The 13,902-nt window shown below is 37.9% G+C and overlaps 1 pseudogene; it reads left to right on the top strand.

Moving 5' to 3' along the window:
* Positions 1–8,615: 8,615 nt before the first annotated feature.
* LOC142639943 (putative disease resistance protein RGA4) lies at positions 8,616–13,469 on the top strand (annotated as a pseudogene).
* The last annotated feature ends 433 nt before the right edge of the window (positions 13,470–13,902 follow it).

The raw sequence follows: 13,902 nt of genomic DNA, 5'->3' as shown, positions 1-13,902 counted from the left end.
CCGAGTCTCGCACCCGTACCAGCACCTAAATCTGAAAATGTACTCGTGCTCCATAGGCATCCACTCAGCATTATTTTATTTTTCTCTAAAAAGTTTTGAATGCAAACACTCTGGTCCTCTGGAATTTGTAATACGACAGTCGTTTCTATTAGTGCATATTCATATGACAAGTAGTATTGGTTAAGTGTTGTAACGATTATTTGAAGTAGTAGACACGTGTATATATTTGAATGGATATTAGATATAGTCAGTCTATTATCCACATATAATAGCCTTTGTAGGCTCTGTTTTTCCCGCCATGCTCTATTCCTCAAAAAGCAAAGGAGACTGGGCTAGACTTTTAAGGCAAAATGTTGGACCTACATTATTAATTTATTATTCATTTGGATCTGCCTCTGAAATCTCTGCTACTGCCGTGGAACTTCAAAAATAACCTCCTACTCTTATGCCGATGGAGGAGGGGTTTATCTTCAGCCAACTTGGTCTTCACCCACGCACCATTTTGGGTCCAGGTTTGGGGCCTACCTTTTGAACATATGACTGAAGATGCTGGATGTGATATAGGGAGCAAGATAGGAAGAGTCATAGAGGTGGACAAACGGTCATGGCAAGCAGACCAAGCTAAGTTCATGCGAGTGAGAGTAGACTTGCCCATTGAGAAGCCATTGAGAAGGGGCGAATATATTACAAATATGGATGGAGAAAGATGCTGGGTCTCTTTTAAATATGAGAGATTGCCCACTTTCTGTTTTATCTGTGGAAAAACAGGACATGATGAGAAGCATTGTGGTTCAGTGACTGAAGATCTTCCATCGAAGAGGCAATATGGAGAGTGGATGAGGGTAGGTAGCAGCTCTAAAGGAACAAACGAAGGTTCCAGAGCCTCCGAAAACAGCAGTAACGAACCAAGAAGTGGAGGCGAGTCGGAGAAGAAGCTCCAAGCTACGGTGAGGGAGCTGGTGGTTTCCGTTCAGGCGGCAGCTTGGGCAGAAAGGACAACCTCGGAGGAAGAGAAAATTTTGAAAATCTGGAAAAACAGAGACATGATGCAAAGTCAAGTATATGTGCAGCAAGTAATCAGAGTGGATGGGACAAGTTGGGTTCTGAGAAGCAGGAAGTAACCAAGGGAAAGGGCATTAGCATTACACAAAAGGTAACTAAGAGTGGTTTAGTTAAAGAGCTGTTCAGAACCAACGAGGAAGGGTTAACTACAATGGGCCAGCCCGTGAAGCCCAACACGGGTGAGCAAGAAGTGACAAGTCCACTTAAGCCCAAGCTGAATAATAAAAACTATGAAAGCAGAGATGTGCAAGCCGGCCCAAGTAAAGAAAAAAGTGGAGCGGGTAAGGGGAATTTAAAAAGGTTTGCTAGGGAGATGGGAAAGGCCCAAGGTACTGGTATGAATACTCAAGAGACAGTAGTAGGCACGAAGAGGCGTGAAAACACAGAGGTCGAAACTGAAGGCCAGCTCTAGAAGAAAAGTTGTGACGGTGAAGGTAAGGAATATGAGAATCTCTATGAAGAAACGGCGGTGGCTGCTAGGCAGCACCGCCGAGAAAAATGATTTCCTTAGGATGGAACTGCTGGAGGCTTGGGAACCTCCAGACAGTTCGAGTGTTGGGCGAATTAGTCCAATGATGGGATCCCAAAATTGTTCTCCTATCGGAAACAAAAATTAAGATAAAAGCTATGGAAAAAATAAGTTTCGTTAATGGGCTGATTGTGCCTAGAAAGGGTAGGGGTGGAGGTTTAGCAATGCTGTGGAAAAGGGAAGTTGATTTAGAAATTATGGGATACTCTAGAAGCTTTATTGATGCGGTAATCTCAGAAAAAGATTCAGGTTTCAGATGGAGAACCACCGGTTTTTATGGGAATCCAAAGGCACATAAAAGGAAGGAATCGTGGGATGAACTGGTGGCCTTGAATAGGAAGTTTCAGCTCCCTTGGTTGTGCTTTGGTGACTTCAATGAGATTCTGTCTGGAGAGGAAAAGTCGGGGGGGCCTCAAAGACCCCAAAGGCAAATGGATAGTTTCCGGGAGATAGTAAATGTCTGTGGCTTTAAAGATTTGGGGTATAGCGGTCCTGATTTTACATGGTGTAACATGCAAGAAGGGGAAGACCGTGTATACCTGAGGTTAGATAGAGCTCTAGCCACCACTGACTGGATGGACTATTTTAATGGAACCAAAGTCCTCCATTTGGTAGATTCGACTTCAGACCACTGTGCCTTATTGATTACCGACTCCTCAGTTGTGCAGCCTTCTCGGAAGCGTAGATTTCAATTTGAGGAAATGTGGACAAAAAAAGAGGAGTGTAAGGAAATTTTTAAAAATGCTTGGGTGGGGGGTTTGCACCAAGGTACACCTGAAGGCATAGTTGCAGGCCTGCAAAGTTGTGCTGCAGATTTGGCAAGATGGAATAAGTTAGTTTTCGGTTACGTGCCTAAGCAAATTCAGAACAAAAGGAAAGCGCTTAATGCTTTAACCCTCCAAGATAGAGATGGAATCATGGGAAAGGAGATAAACAGCTTAAGAAGGGAGATTAACGACCTTCTTGACTGCGAGGAGATTTTTTGGCATCAAAGGTCTAGAGTTCTTTGGTATGGCCAAGGGGACCGCAATACAAAGTATTTCCACTCTAAGGCTTCACAGAGGAGGAAGAAAAATTCCATTAGTGGTTTATGGGATGAGAGTGGGAACTGGTGTGATTCAAATGAGAGCATAGCTGCGACGACCATTTCTTACTTTGAGTCTTTGTTCACTACATGCCATCCCAGCCGGATTTCTGAGGTCACTGACACGATCTCCACTAGAGTAACCGATGAGATGAATCAGAAACTGATCTCAACCTTTACAAAGGAAGAAGTAGTAGCTGCACTGAAACAAATGCACCCCACAAAAGCCCCAGGGCCGGATGGTATGTTTGCTATTTTCTTTCAAAAATACTGGGATGTGGTAGGGAATGATATTACATGTATGGTTCTGAATGAGCTAAATTCCAATATGTCCATTGCTGATATAAATAGTACCAATATTACTCTGACCCCAAAAACCAATAGTCCATCCAAAATGCCTGATTTTAGGCCGATAAGCTTATGCAATGTAGTTTATAAGCTGGTATCTAAAGTAATTGCAAACCGCCTAAAAAACATACTCCCTTAAATTATATCGGAAAACCAAAGTGCCTTCCTATCGGAGAGGCTCATTACAAATAATGTATTAGTTGCTTTTGAATTGATGCACTACCTTGAACATAAAAAAGAGGGGAAGGAGAATTTTATGGCGGTCAAGCTCGATATGAGCAAAGCCTATGATCGGGTGGAGTGGGGTTTTATTGAGAAAGTAATGGAAAAATTGGGTTTCCATGAGAAATGGATCCAACTTATAATGAAGTGCATTTCTACTGTTTCTTATTCTGTGATTATTAATGGAACGGTTCATGGATGTATTATCCCTACAAGGGGCCTCCGACAAGGGGACCCCTTATCTCCTTACTTGTTCATGTTATGTGCAAACGGATTCTCATCTTTAATTAAGGATGCAGCAAGGAATCAGATGTTGAGTGGGATCTCTATTTGTAGAGGAAGTCCTATGGTTACTCATTTATTTTTTGTGGACGACAGTCTTTTGTTTTGCAAAGCCACTGAGCAAGAATGCCATAAACTCATCGAGATCCTGGAGCTTTACGAAGCTGCCTCTGGCCAGAAAGTTAATGCTGAGAAATCCTCAATCTTCTTCAATCATAACACCCCTCCGGAAAAAAGGTGTGAAGTGTTGAACATCCTGGGTCCAATGCAAGACACTAGGCATGACAAATATCTAGGGCTCCCATCCATTATTGGAAGATCAAAAACCGAAGTGTTTGCGGAAGTGAAGGAAAAAGTTGGAAGGAAATTAGCGGGATGGAAAGGGAAATTATTGTCCATAGGAGGGAAGGAGATCTTGATAAAGGCGGTAGCGCAAGTGGTTCCCACCTATACCATGAGTTGCTTCCTAATCCCGAAAGGCTTGTGTGAGGAGATTGAAGGGATGATAAGAAATTTATGGTGGGGGCAAAGAAAAGAAGAGAGGAAAATTGCTTGGGTGAGCTAGGAGAAAATGTGCAAAGCAAAGTCAAATGGTGGAATGGGTTTCCGGGATTTCCAAGCTTTCAACCTAGCAATGCTTGCCAAGCAAGGTTGGAGACTCTTGTCGAACCCGGACTCCCTCTGTGCCAAAGTCTTTAAAGTCAGATACTACCCAAATGGAGACATTTTAAGCTCAAAGCTTGGCTGCAGTCCGTCATATACATGGAAGAGCATTTTTAAAGGCCTAGAGGTGATCCGGAAGGGTACCCGATGGAGGGTTGGCAATGGAAGGCTCATTCACATTTGGGAGGACAAGTGGCTCCCCACCCCAACAACCTATAAAGTAATTTCTCCTCCTCGACCTTTTGATGACTATCCTATGGTTTCGGCCTTAATTGATGAGGATTCTAGAAGATGGAAGGTTGATACATTAAAGTCTTTATTCCTTCCTTTTGAGGTTGAAACAATCCTCAATATTCCATTGAGCTATAATCTTCCTGAGAATAAAATAATTTGGGTGGGAAACAAAAAGGGAGAATTTTCTGTAAAAAGTGCGTATTATGTTGCCCTTATTGTAATAAATCCATCAGAAAGGGGTGAGTGCTCTCATGGTGACCCTAGAACTCCCCTTTGGAAGCGGATTTGGCAGTTACAGATTCCCCCAAAAATTAGAATCTTCACCTGGAAAGCTTGTGCTAATGCCCTGCCAACTATCTTAAATTTAAGGAGAAAAGGGGTGAATACGGATGGAATGTGCCCTGTGTGTGGTTTAGAGGCTGAATCTATTGGCCACGCTCTCTTTTATTGCAGTGCTGTGAAGGGAATATGGAACCAGTGGAAGGAGTGTCCAACTGTCATTGGAGCTGAAATGTTGGATTTCCCTCATATGGCTTTAAAAATGCTAAATGTTGGCACCCCTAGAGATATGGAGTTGTTGTGTGCGGTAGCTTGGGCTGTCTGGCATAATAGAAATCTGAGGGTGTTCGAATCGGTCAGTTAGGGGGCTGAGCAAGTCTGGAATCTTGCAGCTAGTATGCTTGAAGACTTTAAGGAAGCTGCAAAGTTTAGTTGGTTGGGGTCTTCGTCATGTGAGATTAGTTGGAAAAAGCCTCCAGCTGGGATGTTCAAAATCAATTCTGATGGGGCCACTGCAGATGATGGGAGGCGATCGAGTATAGGGGTGATTATAAGGGATTGTAGGGGAGTAACTGTTGCTGCACTATACCGTGTTCTCCCAGGGAACTTTACTGGGGAAGAGACCGAAGCTCTAGCAATTGAGGCGGGGATTCTTCTTGCAAAGGAGCTGGACCATCAACAGATTATTATTGAATCAAATTCACTATCAGTGGTTAATAGCATTTGGTCCAAGGATTCCAATGGGGGTTTCGGCCACATTGTCAATGGTATTTTGAGCTCTCTTGATGAGTTTAGCAGTTGGCAGATCTGGCACCTAAAAAGGGACTTCAACAAGGTTGCACATGAGCTGGCCAAGTTTGCTAGAAGTGATAATGTTAATCAGGTGTGGAGGGGCGTGTCTCCCCCTGTTGTGAGAAATTTGATACATTTAGACTGCTTGTAGCTGGGCTGCTTTCTGTGCATTGTTATAGTTCAGTTGCTGGTTTTAATGGAATTTCTCTTTTCAAAAAAAAAAAAAAAGAAATCTCTGCTACTTTCCCATGCGTGAGCATGATTGTTCTAAGAAAATTGGCTTTAGCTTCTTAAATGCAAAAAGGGAGCTATATGGGTCCCAACGGTTTTCTTTTGTTGAAAAAGGGCTCAACAGTCAACACTCTCACGTGGTGCCTACTCATTTTCCTATGCACGATAATGGTAACATTCCAAGAAATATTGTAATGTTATACTTAACATAATTAACATTGCTTGTAACTCTTAACTACTACAAATATTGCACCCCCACAGGTTCACTCTGTTTTACAAACTGAATTAGTAGGCGCTCATTAATAAAGATCCATTATTTCCCCCCCCCCCCTCAAAAAAAAAAAATAAATAGATAAATAAATAAAAGAAATATTGCACCCCCAACCTACTTAATTTTCAAGTAGATTATAAATGAACCAAGTCATTCATAAATAGTTTGGACTCAACTCAATAAAAAGCTCATTTATGTTTGTTTGTTTATTAAAAAATCAAGTTTGTGCCTACATTTTTCTGCTTATTTAATAAACGAGCTAAGTCTAAGTAGAAAAAAAAAATATTCATGAACAAACTCATGAACATTGGTGCTCGACACAAAACAAGTTGACCCTAAACTCATTTATAGGCTTGGTAATAAGCTTGATATAAGTTTGACAATTAAATCTATATCTTATTATGATTTTAAGTAATTAGGAGTAGTAATTGCTTGTCCAAACAAATAAGCTTTATATAGGCTTGATAATATATTTGTGTTGGATGTCAAACTCAAAAACTTGATATAAGCTCGAGTTTAAGTTTGTGCTCAACTTTAATAATGAGTCAAGTCAAGTTCAAGCTTTTAGACTTTTTAACGAGCTTGACTTCAAACATTTATTATAGGATTGGTTCAAACTCGAGCTAAGTTTAAACATTTTACATTCGTTATCAAGCCAAACTTAAACATTTTATATTTGTAATTCGTTGTCAAGCCAAATTTGAACACTTACTACTTGACAAAGGTCAACTCATTTATGGTCTATTTTCAAATTTTGTGGGAAAAAAAAAAGTTATACTAAAACATTTTAAAGAATGAGATAACTAAATGATTAGAGGAAATAACTAAGAGCATCGGCAACAGGTGTGCCAAATGCTAAAACACCAAATACCAAAAATACATCTCCATCACATATGTCATATATCAAATTATTTTAACACATCTTATAGTACACTTCTACCAAATGGTGGGTGTTATTTTAGGTTATTTTAATAAGCGACGTATTAAAATAAAGAAGGGATGTAAGATATAATGTTAAATGCTATACTAAAATAGATAAAGTAAATTTTTAATATGTTAAAATTTATTTTAAAAAAATTAGACCATTTGGCGCTAATGGCTCTACCTTAAGAATTTTGATGGATGTAATGTATGATATAGTAAATTATTTATGCCATACCAGATGGTTTTTAATGGGGGCACAAATATATATATATATATATATATATATATATATATATATATATATATTAATCGTGTAAAGAAGGGCCAAGGTAGGTTCACACGGTGCTCAAGACTTTGATGCAATGGAAAAGAAAAATAAAGCTATGTTTAACAATCATTGCTGTCTCATACTACCACTACAAACGTTACAAAATTGTTGTAAAAGTTGTGCTTTTGTACTTTTTCTTTTACCAATTCCACATTTCCCACGAAAACCCAGATAGTCATGGTGGAAACAAAATCCTTGCTTTATCATTGTTTTTATTAAATGAGTGGGAAAAAAAACACACACACACAAATCACAAAATAGAAAACAATAATTGATTTTTTGTTTTTTATTTGCAGTAGTGGACACGTGTACAGAGTTGATTGGGTATTAGTATTAATTAGTCTGTTATCTACATATAATGGCCTTTGTAGGCTCTGTTTTTTTTTTCTCGCCATGCTCTGTTTCTCAAATATATATATATATATATAAAGAACAGAACAGAAACGTGTGTATTTATTCAAAGGATTTTGTTAATTTGTGCCTTTAGGACACACAATAATTATTTATTTTTGAAATAAAAAATTTATCGAAAATTGAAAAAGTATTAACAGCTTTTTCTATTCCTGAAAAATTTTTCTACCGGACTCTTATTCAAAAAGCAAAAAGACTGGGTTAGACTTTCAAGGCTAAATGTTAGTGCTACATTATTATTAGTAATTTAGTATGCCATATATAAAACACTATGTTACCAGTTACCACTACACTTGGCTCTGCATCTGAACACTCTGTTTCTTTCCAATGCATGAGCATGATTGTTCTAAGAAATCTTGCATTAGCTTCGTTCATGCAAAAAGGGAACTATTGGGTCCAAATGGTTTTTTCTCTGTTCAAAAGGGCTCAACAGTCAACACAATCACATGGTGCCTCCTCATTTTCCTATGCATGGTAACGGTAACATTCCAAGAAAATTCATAAAGTTGTGCATGATAACGGTAGCTTGAACATTTTGTGCAGAGGTTGTTCTAACCATACGACACTTGTTGGGCTGTTGTATTCTGGGGGAGACAAGTCAGAGACGGTCTGCACCGGTTACAAAGTTTAGTCAACCAAGGGCTTGAATCTCCTTAAAGAGAGCGAGTGCCGCGCCTCAGTCCAAATATTGTTGTGTAATTTCTCTCTTTAAATTAATAAAAAATTCAAAAATATTATTCAGTTTCTTTTTGTGTATTTCCATTATCATTGTGTTTGCACCAACACTATGCATGATTGATGTAACTTTCTAAGAAAATTCATAAAGGAAAACTTGTAACGGTAACTTTCTTCCCCTTTAAATGTTGGGTCCTCCTCGTCTCCTTCTTCACTGCAACATTACTCTCTAGCTTTCTTCTCGCTATTTTAGCCTTCCTTTTCACTCTGTTGCATAATGAAGCACTTCAAGCTCACTCTCGAGCTTTCCCCTCGTTCTTCTAGCCTTCCTTTCACTCAATAGAAAGTTTTTCTCATACTCTCTAGACTCTAGCACTGAACCACTTGAAGCCCACCCTCTCCTGCTTTCCCTTTCGCTCTTTTAGGCTTTCTTTCTCTCACTACGAACAAATGGCTGAAGCAATCCTCTGCGGAGTTGCACAGACCATAATTGAAAATTTGGGCTCTGCGGCTTTTGAAAAGTTTGGGCCACTGTGGAATGTTAAAGATGACATTGAAAGCTTCAAGAACACAGTGTCCAGAATACAAGCTGTCCTTCTGGATGCAGTGGAGCAGCCGAACCGCAACCATCAAGCCAGTGACTGGCTTGAAAAGCTCAAGGACGCTTTTTATGATGCAGATGACCTGTTGGGTGAGTATAAGTTCCACATTGAATTAGCTTTGCAGCAAGAAGAGACTAGTGGGAATACTGCAGGAAAGGTACGCAATTTCTTTAAAAGTATCCCACTTGTTTTTAGAAATCGTAAGATGAGTCTTAGAATAATCGAATTGAGGCAGAATCTAATTGCGATGGCGCAAGATAGAAATAACTTTCATTTTAATGAGGGTCATGTGAAGCCTCAAGTGAGTTTGAACAGGGAGTCTATCCCATGTTTGCCAAATAAAGAAGTTATTGGGAGAGATTATGACAAAAATGCCATCATAAAACTTTTATTGGAGCCTAATAATGATGAGAATATATCAGTCATTGCTATTGTGGGAATTGGGGGGTTAGGCAAGACCACACTTGCTCAAAATGTATACAATCATGAAAAAGTCAATACATATTTTGAGCTAAAAATATGGGTGTGCATTTCAAATGTCTTCGAGGTGACAACAATTGCTAAAAAACTAATAAATGGTATTGATAAAGATGATAGCATGGAACTAATGCGAAAGAAAAGTCGTAAGTTTAATCCTGAAGTCCTTATGGGTCAAGTCCATAACATGGATCCATTGAGGGAACTTGTTAACAAAATTTATCAAAAGAAATTTTTACTTGTGTTGGATGATATATGGAACGAAAATTATAAAAATTGGAATGACTTTAAAAGCCTTTTAATCAGTGGTGCAAAGGGAAGTAAGATTCTAATAACCACGCGAGTCCAATTGGTTGCAAAGATTACACGTCCTGTTTCAATATATGATCTTAAAGGTCTTCCTAAAGACCATTCTTGGATTTTATTTGAGAAAATAGCATTTAGAAATAGGCTAGAGACCAACAACACTAAACTAGTAGAAATTGGAAGGGAGATTGTAGACAAATGTCAAGGAGTACCCCTTGCCATAGAGTCCATTGGAAATGCATTATATTATGAAAAAAAAAGATGGGTGGTTAAAGATGAAGGATAAGGTACAAGAAAATGTAATTGAACAGGAAGGTGGTAATACCTTTTCAATTCTAAAGTTAAGTTATGATCATCTTCCATCATATATTAAAGGTTGTTTTGCCTTTTGTTCTTTATTTCCTAAATCTTACAAGATTTATAGGATGACATTGATTCAACTATGGATGGCACACGGGTTAATCCAATTGCCAAATAATATAGAGCAATTAGAAGATGTTGTAGATGAGTGCTTCAAGAATCTACTTTGCAGGTCATTTTTTTATCAAGCTTATTCTTATCCACAAGTGACATACAGGATGCATGATTTATATCATCATCTTGCACTATCAAGTGCAGGGGCAGATTGTAAACTTGACTATTTAGATGAAAAAAATCGTCATGTATCATTTTCTAGTGACTCATCTTTTACTAAAACTTTAAGTTTAATTAAAGTAAGCAACAAGGTACGTACAATTCTGTTCACACATGGTGAGTATGCATCTGGTGCCATGGATGAGTTAACCTTGATTACACTAATTGAGAGTTTCCTAAGGTTGCGTGCATTAGATTTACATGCATTGAATATTAAAATAATGCCAAATTCCATAGAGAAGTTAATACATTTGAAGTACTTAGATCTTTCTTTTAATCCTATTGAAACTCTTCCTGATTCAATTATAGCATTGTTGAATTTGCAAACACTAAAACTTCAAGAATGTCATAATCTTGAACAATTGCCTAGGGACATCACAAAATTAGTTAGCCTCAGACACCTTGATGATAGGGGATGTTTTAAGTTGAGATTGCCTCAAGGATTACAGAAACTGACTGGTCTTCAGTCATTACCGTTATTCATTGTGAGGAATAATGGTGGACTAGGCGCATTGAATGGGCTAAACAACCTCAGAGGAACACTTGAGATCCAAATTTTAGAACAATTGGAAGATGCTAACTCAGAATGCGAGGTCAAAAATTTAAGGGAAAAGCAACATCTTGAGAAATTTCAATTAACATGGGCTCACCAAGAAGGATATGATGAGATGTTATTAGATAGCCTCCAGCCGCATCCAAAACTCAAAATTTTGGAAGTGTGGTGGTTACACTGGTGTGACATTTTCAAGTTGGCTTCCTTCCATCAAAAATCTTGTTAACATCACTTTAAGGACATGTGACAGATGCAACCACTTGCCACCATTGTCTAAACTCCCATTTTTAGAAAGATTATGGCTTGATGGATTGAAAGATTTGGAATGCATATCAGATCGTGATATAAGTGAGGAAGTTTCTACTCCATCCTTCTTCCCATCGTTAAAATCTCTTTGTATTAGGGAATGCCCTAACTTAAAGGGATGGTGGAGGAGCGCATCAATGACAGATCATCAACAACATCTGCATAACCGGTTACTGCCATCATTTCCTTGTGTTTCTTCTTTTTGGATTCTTAATTGTCCTAATATGACTTCCATGCCCTTGTTCCCTTATCTCGGAGAATACCTAGATCTAAGTAACGTTAGCTCAAAGCTTTTTCAAGAGACAATACTTCCCTCTTCCTCCTCTTCTTCGTCCTCTCATCTCTCCAAATTAAAATTTATGGCTATAGAAAATCTGCCAGATGTTGTGTCTCTGCCAGATGGGTGGGTGTCAAATCTAATTTCTCTCGAGCAATTATACATTTACTCTTGCAAGGAGTTAAATCTAGAAAGTGATGTGGACGGAATGGAATGGCGACATCTCAATCGCCTCATTCATCTGCACTTCTCCGGCCTTCCAAAACTAAATTCCTTACCTGTAGGTCTTCAACACGTTACAACCCTGGAAACGGTCGCTATTGAAAATTGTGAGAATCTGAAAACATTGCCTCGGTGGATTGGGAATCTTATCTCACTTAAATGGTTTACAATTTACAACTGTCTCAATCTGAAATCACTGCCTGACGAGATGCGCGATCTCTCGTCTTTACAAACACTGGAGATTCTCGATTGTCTCGAGTTACAGAGAAGATGCGAAAAGGAAACCGGTCAGGATTGGGACAAGATCGCACATGTCACTTCCAGTACGCATTCTATATACCCATTTTTTTGTTTTGAATTTTTGTTTTCTAGCTGAGAAAACAGTTGAAAATGAAAGAAAGTGAACTTTTTAGAATTCTATTCTCTATCATTAATTGATTTCAATACAATTTTTTGAAAGAAGAATGAATTTTTTCTTTTGGATTTCAAAAATATAGGAACCAGTGTATATAATTGAATGGGGCTCACTTTAGCAAAGCTTTTGGTATTCTAAAGTTTTCTAATAATAATAAAAATTTCTGAGATGTATAGAATCTTGGCCAATTTGATTGATTTCAAAGCAACCAAACTGTTGAATTGTTTCAAAGTTCTATTATTATTAACATGATCCAATTCGATGACTTGTGTTCTGTCAACAGTTTATATTTGATGAATCATCTGCGGAATATGGTGCCAATATGCCTCGCTTGGATACTTTTAGGATTTTGGATGGTGGAGTACGAAAGGTACTTGGTTACACTCTCTATAATCAAAGGTTATTGAATATTTTGAATAAAATTTCATTCCATATATTTGATTCACACATTAAGAAGGACCCAAAAGGAAAAAGTAATTAAAATGAAAGATGCATATATCCCTATTTCCTTCAATAAACTTTGAATAGCTGGATGAGGGTTATTCAAATGTGAATTCCTTTCCTCTTTTTCTTTGTTTTTCTTGTATTATGATGATTTCTCACTTGGTTTGATCCTAGATGCAGAATAAATTGGAAGCACAGAACAAAACTAGGCGTAAATATCTGAGCCTATTCAAAACCTTTAAAAAGAACATTTTGTCTCTATTATGATCTTATTTTCTACCATAGTTTAATGGTCTACAGCTTAACATCAATTTTTTTTCCTGTGATTGGAAGCATACACAATTTTAGTGGAATTTCTTTGTACATTGTGTTATGTTCCCATGGCTTGCTGTTACAAACTTGGGAAGAATATTTTTTTGGCCATTTTGTCTCACATCTTAGTAAAAATGCCTTGCCCAAGTCTCAAGTCCTTAATTTTTCCAATAAACTTTGAATAGCTGGGAGAGGGTTATTCAAATGGTAATTCCTTTCCTTTTCTTCTTCATTCTTCTTGGGTTATGACTTATGATGATTTCTCACTTGATTTGATCCTAGATGAGGAACAAATTGGAAGCACAAAACAAAACCAGGCGTAAATATCTGAGCCTATTTTAGAACCTTTTATAAAGAACGTTTTGTCTACCAGCACTATTTTTAGTAATTTGTTAGACTTTGCAAAGTATTTCTCTGTTTGCTCCTTTGTTTGGACTAGTAGAACCTCCAATTCTGCAGCCCACATTGCTGCTAAATTGGCTCTCTTTCACTGTATGCCTTTTCCCTTTAATAAGGATAATCTTCCACCTGCTTTGGCAGTTGCTTATAAGGAAGATTATCATGCTTGTTCCCGGTTTTCTCAGTAATGGATTGAAGTTTATCAAAAATCAAAAAAAAAAATTTCATGTGATTGGAAGCATACTCAATTTTAGTGGAATCTCTTTGTACATTTTGGGTTATGTTCCCATTGCTTACTGTTACAAACTTGTGGAAAATAATTTTTTTGGCCATTTTGTCTCACTTGAATAACTAATTCATGGCAATTTTCACAATTCCCTATCACTGTTAAGCTTTGCCTCTAGCAATATGCATTTGAAAAAATGATCTGAACTTAGTTTAATGGAGCACAAACATATATATTATATATAAATTGGTGTAATCATGCAAACAAGGGCCAAGGTATATGTTCACATGGTGCTCTAGACTTTGCTGCAATGGAAAATAAAAATAAAGCTATGTTCAACGATCAGTGCTGTCTCACACTACCACTAAAAGTTTTCAAAATTATTGTAAAAGTTG

Source organism: Castanea sativa, chromosome 6 (genome assembly GCF_040712315.1).
Source record: "Castanea sativa cultivar Marrone di Chiusa Pesio chromosome 6, ASM4071231v1".
NCBI classification, from domain to species: Eukaryota; Viridiplantae; Streptophyta; class Magnoliopsida; order Fagales; family Fagaceae; genus Castanea; species Castanea sativa.
This window is presented reverse-complemented; position numbering and strand designations above follow the sequence as displayed.